The following is a 10,668-nucleotide window of genomic DNA, read 5'->3' as shown; positions in this document are numbered from 1 at the left end:
TTTGCAGGTCATGCCCTGTCACAAAGTTGGGCAAAACCTTTGGCTCTTTACTCTGTGCTAGTCTGTATGTAGTTTCCCTGAAATGTATGGATGTGTGGCACCTCGTATATAGCATTTGTCCTTGATAATATTGTGTGCATAGATATCAAATGCAACTACTGTATTAATTAAGTAACAAGGTTTTTGGGATGAATATAAAAGTGTGTACAACTATGAGATACTATGAATAATATAAAAATGAGAATGGGGCCAAGTAGTGACAAACTTCACAATGAAGTGCACAGCTTAGATGCTAAGGTAAATTTGCAGCAATTGAAGACAAGTAACATCTTATCTGGATTATTTGTAGGTCCACTGCATAACTTCTTGGGTTACAGATATTTGAGACCAAAGGTGAGGTGTATCAAACCTTCTAAAGTTCGCCATAACAACCAATCAGCTCCTAGCTGTAATTTATCAAGTACATTCTATAAAATAATATCTAGAAGATGATTGATTGCTATGGCAACGTCTCCAACAGTTCTCTTTAAAAGGTTTGATATATTAATATCACTAAAGTGTATTATCGTGTTAACAAAGTTCTTAAATACAATGTAACTTAAGTTCTAAAATAAAGACACAGGGCCTGATTCAGACCCGCTCGAGAGCGCATAGCGTTTGCAAGCAGGTCAATGTTTGGCCCGTGCGCATGCGCTGCCTCTGGCGTATGCATGCACGAGCCCCAGCAAGCGACTGAAGTTCAGTCGCTCCGGGGCTCGCTACAAGACAGGGCAGCTGTCGATGTTGATTGACAGCTCACCCCGTTTTGTAGGCGGAGAGGGGGGGTGGCTGCACAAATGCCTGGCATTTGTGGGCAGCCCTACTGACATTACTTGTGATGTCAGTAGTGGACTTTGTGCTCTATTAGAGCAGGAAGTTCACTCAGGCTTGCGGGAGTCAAGACCCTACCACAGGGTCTCGTCGCAAGCCTGATGGTCGCGACCATCGCCAGGCCGCTCGCACAAGCTGTGGGTGGTCACCTCGTGAGTGGCCATTAAGGGCCCACTGGTACCTGTAGTTCACCTATAAAGAAATGTGTAAAAAAACTCAAAACACACACACCGTGAAAGTACAGTTTTATTACATACATACACACACATACACATACTCACCTACATTACCAGGAGTGGTCGTCTTGTCCAAAGTAGGCATCTAAGGTCTTCTTAAAACAAAAATACGACATTACCCGATCCACGCAACACATAACAACCAGGATGGTTGTTATGTCCCGAATGAGATGCTCAAAGCTACAGTAATTCCTCCATGCTGGCCTGATGACCCTCCAAACAGAAGGAGGACACTGGTCACCAGACAGATCGGCCTGAGGGGCTAATACAATAAAAAAAAACAGGTCTCACTAGCAAATGAACAATCGGAAGAGAGGACGAACTCAGACAGGGAATCGTATGCACTACACCCAGGTTGTCACACCAAAATTATACTAGCATTTCTCAAATGGTCCTTCTAGAGTTCTAAAGCAAGCACAATGGGGAACATCTCAATCAACAGCATGTTCTTAGTGAGCCCCTATGCAGCTGACATCAATGGTCAAGGTGCAGCGCATCTAGCAGCATCAGTAAAAATTTGCGGCAGAGTGTTACTGCAGGATGGGGCAGGATAGAGATACACTCCATTGAACTGGGGAAGGAACACCTTCCAAACTCGCAAGTGGTGCTCTGGGCCATCAAATGTACAAAAAAAACTGGGGGAGGAGGACGCCTGCAATAGACCCTTACAATTCCCCATGGGAATGACCCTGCAGGCAAAATGGAAAAATTACAGCTCGGAGTTTACAAGCCTAATGCAACCACAATCGACCCGGGCAACTTGTCCAATTTGTCCTGAGAGAGACGCAGCAACCCGCCAAGGTAGCGAATCACGATACCCTGGAAGGAGAGCTGCGTCACAGGCCCCCACATAGGAGGAGTCTGTGATGCAACGGGGACCCTGAAAAAAGAAAAAACAATGGCTGCATCGAAAGTAGGTTACAGCAGCAAGGGGAATCAGCTGAACCAATGCACAGGATTTTTTTTAAAGTAATGAGCCACACCCCGGCCTGCCCTGTGCCAGCAACGACACATCAATGCAGGACTGTGCAGATAAAAAATTCTCAAAAAAGGCGCATGATATGGAACAGCCTACAGGCAAACATTTTTGTGTAGAAACTATCCTGCAGGTGAAAAATCATGTATCTAAAAGAATCTGGGTGTAGAGGCAATAGGCGAAAAGCCAGTTCCACATCAATCCTAGCCAACAAGGATCCCCGGCCAGATGCTTGAACCAGTTACAAAGCCTGGTCAAAGGACTGAAACTGCATATGACACAATTCTGAAGGAATAGCGTCATTGACCGATGATCCATGTGGGCAAGACAGGTGCTGAATGAGCCTAAATTTTACCTGGTTCCTACTAGAGGACGACATCCACAGGAGAGGAAGAGGAGGTGGAAAACGGGGGGAGGAGGATTTTGTGGACGCCTAGGAGCAGTGACTGAAGGGGCTGGGGGCAGGTTGAGTTACTTCCAGCCAAACCTACAACGTACTTGCAAACAAAATCAATGACCGAGGATCCCGACTGCTTACATCAGAAGTACTCGTCCTTATATTCTCCAGGAGGAGTTACTCATAGAACGAAACACAGAATGTATCAAGGGAAGATAACGGATGACATTAATGTGTTCCTGGAGTGGGATTCTAGATAGCATGCTGCAAATATAAAGAAACCTGCCTGGCAATTATAGTGTGAGCAATACGCCTCCTCCCCCATACCCCCACAGCATTTAGCCACCCTAAAATCCTTCCTAGCTTTTTTCGTAAGGGTAAAAACATTGACATATTTTACCTATGAATCTTGACATGGATCCTCTTATGCAGCCCTCTAAGCACAGCCGTATTGGCACAGAGCACCACACCACCCTTAGACGCCTCGGGGGAAACCAAACCATCCTTGCTAGAGGAGTGTGACCTCCTAGACCGACAGCCGGAACGGAGGCGGCATCTACGTGACCACTTCTCGCCACTATCCCCTGAGCTATCAGTGACCCAGATGAACGAAGAGGATGAAGTACATGCCCGCTTACCACCTTTACTGACTCACCTGGAGGACTGGAACAGGCACCAGCAGCTGATACAATGGTCTCTGCAACAGGATAGTTCGACATGGATGTAGAAGGGGTACCTGCGGGAACAGCAGCAACACCAGCAGATATAGGGCTGCAATAGATATAACATGTACTGGTGTAGAAAAAAATGAGAGGAAATGTGAGAATTGGGGCCTGGATGCCCAAAGCAGAGAGGAGCTGGACAGCCAAAGGACCGATCTGCGCAGGAACCTGAGGGGGTGGAGATGTGTACAGTATTGCAGGAGCACTAGGAGAGACTGATGCTAATGATAACAAAGGAGTCAGTATGCCTGCCAAAGATGCCAGCAAACGTAGTGCAGTCATGGCCACGTTAGAGTCAGAGGAACCAGCCAACAATGCTAGGGTTACTGTGGGTGACATAGGTGAAACCAAGATGGCCTGGGTGTACAGCCGCCTAGGGAGCAACCAAGCCCGCTGTAAAGAGGACCGCCTGGCTCTACGCAGGGGGGGAGCCCGATCGCCAACCCAGTTGGCGATGGACCAACCCCTCGGCACAATGCAGCAACTCACATGGACTTTGGGGGCCTAACCCTGTCAGACACATGCGCACCCCCATGTCCTAAAGCCAAATTCGTGGGGACAGCCATGGATGTAGGGACTGCAGTATGCATGGCCACAGTCAGCGATACTGCCTGGCTGAGAGGAGTGACAGTGGGGGCCTGAGGGAACACCTCCACAGGATCACCACCCAGACAATGTTGGGTCAACGGGGTCACTGAGGGGGGCTGTCTACCACACCTAGCATGTGCAGCAGCAGCCCTCCCCTCATACACTTGTTTGCCACGAGTTGCGGCAAGACCAAGCCCAATACCAGTCCCGCACACAGCCTATTTAGTACTTGAGCAGTGGCGGCAGTGACCGCTGCCAGCCACTGAGACAAGGGGACAGAGCCTGTGGCAAGCTGCTCAGCCACCGCTCCGGCTCCCAGTATAACAAGGACCGCGACCACAGGCCTGACACTGGCCGGTGTATGGCGGAGCCTAGTATGACTGGGACCAGCGGCGGCAGTGACCGCTGCCTGCTGCTGATCCGCAAACACGGAGGCGGAGCTAGTGGCAAGCTGCTCAGCCGCTGCTCCGCCCACCGGCATAGCCAAGGTCGCGACCCCAGGCCTATTACTGCCTGGGGTACCGAGGCCGCGCTGGGTAGAAGAGAGTGAGGCAGGAGCGGTGGGAAGCACCGTCCGCCTCTCTAGCAATGAGGCACGGGCAGGGTCGAAGGCCACATAATGAACAAAATATTTGGATTATCTGCATTTCAAAATAAGATGCAGCTAAAATTCTTAGTAGTGACCACAATAACTACGGGAAAAACATAAATGCAAAACAAACAATACAGAATTTTACGCTTCTAAACTTAGGATGACCGTGGGAGATTTTCAAATAAATCCCCCCAAAAGTCTCCTGAGTGTTATTTATACTTTATGGGATGTGTATGTTCAAATGAGGGAATTTCCAAACAATATTTTTCTTCAATCCTCTTCTAACCGAAGTTCCTTTTCAGAAAATGTTTCTCACAATACCTCAAACACAAAACATAAAACCACTTCTCATAGTGCAGATCTATGGATTACCAAGTTCACACACCTGAAATCGACGTACAGTATACTGTATACTGCGTACCCTTATAAGGCCTGATTTTGGCCAATATATCAGCAACAAAGATGATGAATAATCCTCACTTTCCTCCAAATGTACACCGGAGCTTCCTTTGCTCTCCTCCTCAAAAAAACAAGGTATATCCTCTCATAGCGTAAACTTGTTATTTATTAACATTACCACAAAAACATAAAACCACCAAATAGGGCAGGGATGGGGAACCTCAGGCCCGGGGGCCGTATAAGGCCAGCGGAATCATTTGGTCTGGCCCTTGGAGTTTTTTTCTGCTAGCCTCATCTGGATAGCAATGTACCTAGAATGGGACCCTGCAGCCAGAATCTATTAATTTATTTATTATTTATTACCAGTTATTTATATAGCACACACCTATTCCGCAGCGCTTTACAGAGAATAGTTGGCCATTCACATCAGTCCCTGCCCCAGTGGAGCTTACAATCTACGTTCCCTATCACATGCTCACACATACACACTAGGGTTAATTTTTGTTGGGAGCCAATTAACCTACCAGTATATTTTTTGGAGTGTGGGAGGAAACCGGAGTACCCAGAGGAAACCCACGCAAGCACAGGGAGAATATACAAACTCCGCACAGTTAGAGCCGTGGTGGGAGTTTGTTAGAATGGCACCCTGCAGCCAGAATTTATGCAGCAGTGCCACCTGGAGCATCTATAGGATGCTTTAGATGGTCACAACGCTGCCCTTACAGCTCCCCGGAGCATCCACAGGCCGCTGCTTTGAGTGACAGATAGCACCGTTTGTGGGTGGTAAGAGTGGAAGGTGCTTGTGAACAGGGGTGTGGATGTGCGAACACAGGCATGTCTGGCCGTCAGGACGGTGTTTAATGGGTGGGCATAATTAGCAAAGTAGCGTCATTGAACATGTCACTTGGATATTTTTTAGCCTGAAATGTTCGCAGTGCTTGTGGGAGGGTTCCCAATTAAATACACACTTCCTGGAGATGACGTGTGGAGCGAGTGACAGGTGGGAGGTTTTATAGTCCTGCGTATGTTCACTGCCATCGCTCTCTAGGACATAGAGGGCGTCCTTACACCGCAAAGTGCTTGATTTGCATACCCGGCCCTGCAAGCGAGCGGCTGCTGCTTAGCAATTGGGTCTGAATGAGCTCCAGATTTCCTTACGTCACTACATTAAATACCCCTAGACCACTCCCCATAAACATTCATTGGCTGCATAAGACCAGCTAAATGTAAAAGGGCCAATAGCCAACAAGTTAATAAACTGGCAACACTCAAAACACTTGTGGTTTAATGTCCCTCATGCTTAAATGTCAGCCTTCGGGGTTTCTTCCCTCTAAATCTAGTGCCAGAGAATCTCAAAACAATATAAAGAACTATGGGCTTGATTCAGCTTGGATTGCTATTGCGATCGCAGCTACGATTATGCATACAGTTCAACTGCAATAACATGCTAATTCATTGCAATCGCTATGCCGCCGCTGCATTACACAAGGACGCCCACTTCACGTTACACACATCCATAATGTTTAGTTAAACTGCGAAAACATCGGTACAATCGAGTACTATCACAGCCTCACGCACACTTGCACAAGCCCTGACCTTACTCAGAAATTGCTAACTTCAGCGCATGCTATGAGGTCTCAGGCTGCGTAGTGCATCACAGGGGATAATTTTTGGATGCCCATGCAAAAGCGTTCAAATGCACTGGCACGTCTGCGTTTCCCCGACCACCCCTTCTTCACCACCCACAAACGTTACTTCCTGTCAATCACTCTGCGATGGGTCTGTGTAGTCACTGCTGTCCCAATTGCAGTGGGTGGTTCGTGCATGCGCACAGAGATGCATATGCATGTGCAGTACGCAACAATTGGACGATTGCATGAAGATAGAGGGGTAAATGTAATAGACTATGGATTTCAAGCATCAGCGAGTCCCGTGCAAGTCTGCCCAATGTTTTAAAATAGCAGTCATTTAACAAGCAAAATTAAGTTGTTTTTGACTTTTAAATAACGCTACTTTAAAACATCGGGCAGGCTTGCACGGGACTTGTTGATGCTTGAAATATGCAGCCTACTACATATACCCCAGAGTCCCAGGTTTTTAATAATACATTGTCCAGTAAGACCGGGATCGGTATTATATCCCGCCGGACGTCAGCCCGGCGGATGTAATACCAACGCCGGAAGCCAGAAAGGACCAGATCCCGACAGGGTAAGTATCTAATCTATCACTAACCTTCCCCCCCAACCCTAACCCTCCCTTAGGGATGCCTAACCCTAACCTCCCCCCCAAGTGGCTAACCCTAACCGCCCCCCAGGGGTGCATAAACCTAACCACCCCTCCCTTGACCCTAAACCTCACCCTCCCGGGGGGGTGCCTAAACCTAAAATCCTCCCAAAGGTGCCTAACCCTCCCTTCCCCTAACCTGACCCTAACCTTCCCCTGGGGGAGTGCCTAACCCTAAGTCCCCCCCAGGAGTCCCCCCATGGCTGTCCGCTGCCACCACCCGGGTTACCTTCATTCAGTATGCCGGGCATCGGTCTCGCAGCGTAGAACTAATGATAGGCATCAGGATTTCGATGCCTATCATTAGTATCTTGCTGGGATATGACAGTCGGGAAGCCGGGGGTCGGCATTTTGACCATCGGCTTCCTGACTGCACTTCGTTCTAGTTAATAAAGAAAACTGAAGAAAAATATAAAATATAATGAAACAGACCGGTTGTCTCTTGGTAAGGGAATCCCTTTTTTTGGGGGGGAGGGATGTGACCTTCTGAGAGATTCCAGCTCTGGGCTGACCAGTTTCGGACTGGTTAACTTTTGTGTGTCTCGCTGCTATAGCATTATCCCCCCAGCTTGATCACTCCATTGCTGGTTATTCAAAAATAGGGGAAACCTCATGCTGCCCCTCTTAATTTACCAATACCAGCCCAGGCTTAGAAGTCAGGGGTTGGTCATGATTTTAGGGGGGGGAGGGGCACTCATTTTTTTCTTACATTTACCTATTTATGGTCTTATAGACATTCATAATTTAGGCACAGGTCCTGACTGGCCATCTGGCAGTTCTGGCAAATGCCAGGTCAGGTGGTAGCAGTGTAGATTTGGTACCGGTTCGCAAGCTCTGATTGGCCTGTGATGGGCACCGGATTTGAAATGCTAGTGGCACTGTATCTCCATGGCTGTGGCTGCCTGCACTGGTGGCCTGGCATCAAATCCACAGGAGATGAGAAACTGTTGGATAGGCACAGTGGAAGGTGAGTAGCTGGGGGGCATAATGTGTAAGGAGCATTACTGTGTGGCATAATGTGTAAGGGGTATTACTGTGTGGCATAATGTGTAAGGGACATTACTGTGTGGCATAATGTGTAAAGGTGCTTTACTGTGTGGCATAATGTGCAAGGGGAATTACTGTGTGTGCCATAATGTGTTGGGGCATTACTGTGTGTGGCATAATGTGTAAGGAACATTACTGTGTGGCATAATGTTTAAGGGGCTCTACTACTGCATGGCATAATGTGTTATAAAGGGCACTACTACTGTGTGGCATAAGGTGTATGAGGACTGGAGTACTACTGTGTGGCATAACGTGAACAAGCTGTTTGACATGAATGGGCTCTACTGTGTGCCGTAATGTGAATGGGCTCTACTGTGTGGTGAAACATGAATAAGGGGCACTACTGTGTGGTGTAATGTGATTAAGGGGCACTACTGTGTGACATTTTTGAATACGCAGCATTACTGTGTGGTGTAAAGTGACTAAGGGATACTACTGTGCAGTGTAATGTGACAAAGGGGCACTACTGTGTGTTGTAATGTAACTAAGGGGCACTACTGTGTGGAATAATTTGAATTGGGGGTACTCTTATGTGGTCACGCCCCCTCACAGCGAGACCACACCTGTTTTTTTCTATGAAGGCATGCGCTCACCCTGCTCCATTTATGGATGCGGACACCATGCTCTTTATGTACACAGGGCACCAAAATGTGTAGTTATGGCTCTGCTTTGGTGTGCACAGATGTGTCATCTGTGTTCAGCACCCCTACTCTAAACAATCCCTACAGTGAACACTATCTAATCCTATACAACTGCTAAGCTAGGGCTTGGTCAATTTTGAAAATGCCTTCCCTTTTCTTTGTGTGTGACCTACATAAAATAATTGCCAGCTTTACCTAACAGAAGCAACCAAATACCAAATGTCTGATTATGGTACATGTTTGAATCCGCTGCAAGATGTGCTCTGTTGTGTGTATTTTAATACAGAGAATTATATACACTTGCATGTTGTTCTAATATTATATTTGCTCAGCATAGACTAAGTAGTGGGAGGAGTCAGAAATAGTAAGGGGAGGAGTCTGTGCCAGGAGCCAGATGCTGACACGTTGTGGACCTGTGTGTTTTAATTGCCAGGGCCTATTTTTAGTCCCAGTATGCCCCTGTATAGGCATATCTACAGATGTGTCTTTGCCGCTTGTGTGGCAAACGTGCGCACACATCACGCCATGTGACTTGCTGCACATGCGTGCACCACGGTATGCTAGGCCGAGGCAGCATTCGCACCATGCAAACCTATGGATCACGGGTTTTGCTGCTGCACAAGCGGCAAAGATACAAGAGAACACATCTGTATATTTTGAATGTTAATATTTTGAGACTACCAATACATAGACATTCAAAATGTTGACAATACAATCATGTCTATATTTTGCATGTCGATATTTTTTGATCCTATCAAAAAGTGGACATGAGAAATATAGATGTGCCTAAATTATTAATACCAACATTTTGATAAGTTAAAAATGTTGCCATATGTAGTACAATTGATATGTCCCACAATGGCGCACCCACAGAGTCCAAACAAGTGTCTTTTACTTCTTTGGTAAATTCATAGACATAGGTTTAAACTTTTTTCTTCTTTGATGAAGTTGAAATGAAATCCCTTTGTGTGTTATTGCATTGTGGTGCTAATTCTGGCTATGACCAAAAAAGGTCACCTGAAGCACTAGAAGCTGCTAAGAAACTGTAGTACAGTTTTATGGGGATGATTCAGAGGTGGATGCAGTAAGGATCGGTGCTGCAAATTCAGGCGCAGCAGATCTGAATATATATGCTAATGTAGCAGCTGCAATCTTTTGTAAGAAGACACCCACTGTTGGCTTCCTCAGATCCACTGCGTGAACAGCGGGTGACCATTGGACAACTGATAAACCCTCAGGTTACTTGGGATGTCCAGCAAAACTACACTGCCGGGGCCAGTGATACTGCATCCAAGGACACAACCACTATCTTGAGCAAGCCCAGAAAGCAGTGCTAACATGCCCCCAGTTTCTGCAATACTCCCCCTCCCCCAAACGGCTGCAGACTGCTAAACACAATAAGCTATTGTTTTTTCAATTTAAAGGGTCAAACTGGCCAGACAGGGGCCCCCCAGAACAGATCCTCACATAGATTGCTCAGTGCAGCAATAGCCACTTTGCTCGGCAGTCTGTGCTGTGACTACTGAAACGACTTCTGTACTGCACATGCAAAGTTCTCGCTGTCAGCTGGAGCCTGGTAGGCAAAGCAGATGCGGACTACAGTGACTGAAGACTGGACTCAGGGGTGAGCGAGTTGCAGCGTGCAGGAGATAGGACTTTGGAAAGGTATGTAAAGTACCCTAGGGGTTTTGGTGGGAGGGGGGCGAGGAATCACTATACAATATAATATAGAAAATAGGGGGAGGTGTATTATTATTATTATCATATAAAAAAATAACATAAAAGGTGACACAGATTATGTAGATAAATATAAATTATAGGGGACCTGACATTTTTTATTATTATTATTATTATTATTATTATTATTATTATACTGTTGACGACACACTTTATATTTAAAAACTGCAAATTATTACT

Source organism: Taudactylus pleione, unplaced genomic scaffold (genome assembly GCF_031769625.1).
Source record: "Taudactylus pleione unplaced genomic scaffold, aTauple2 ptg000083l, whole genome shotgun sequence".
Taxonomy (NCBI): Eukaryota; Metazoa; Chordata; class Amphibia; order Anura; family Myobatrachidae; genus Taudactylus; species Taudactylus pleione.
Note: the sequence above shows the minus strand (reverse complement) of the source record.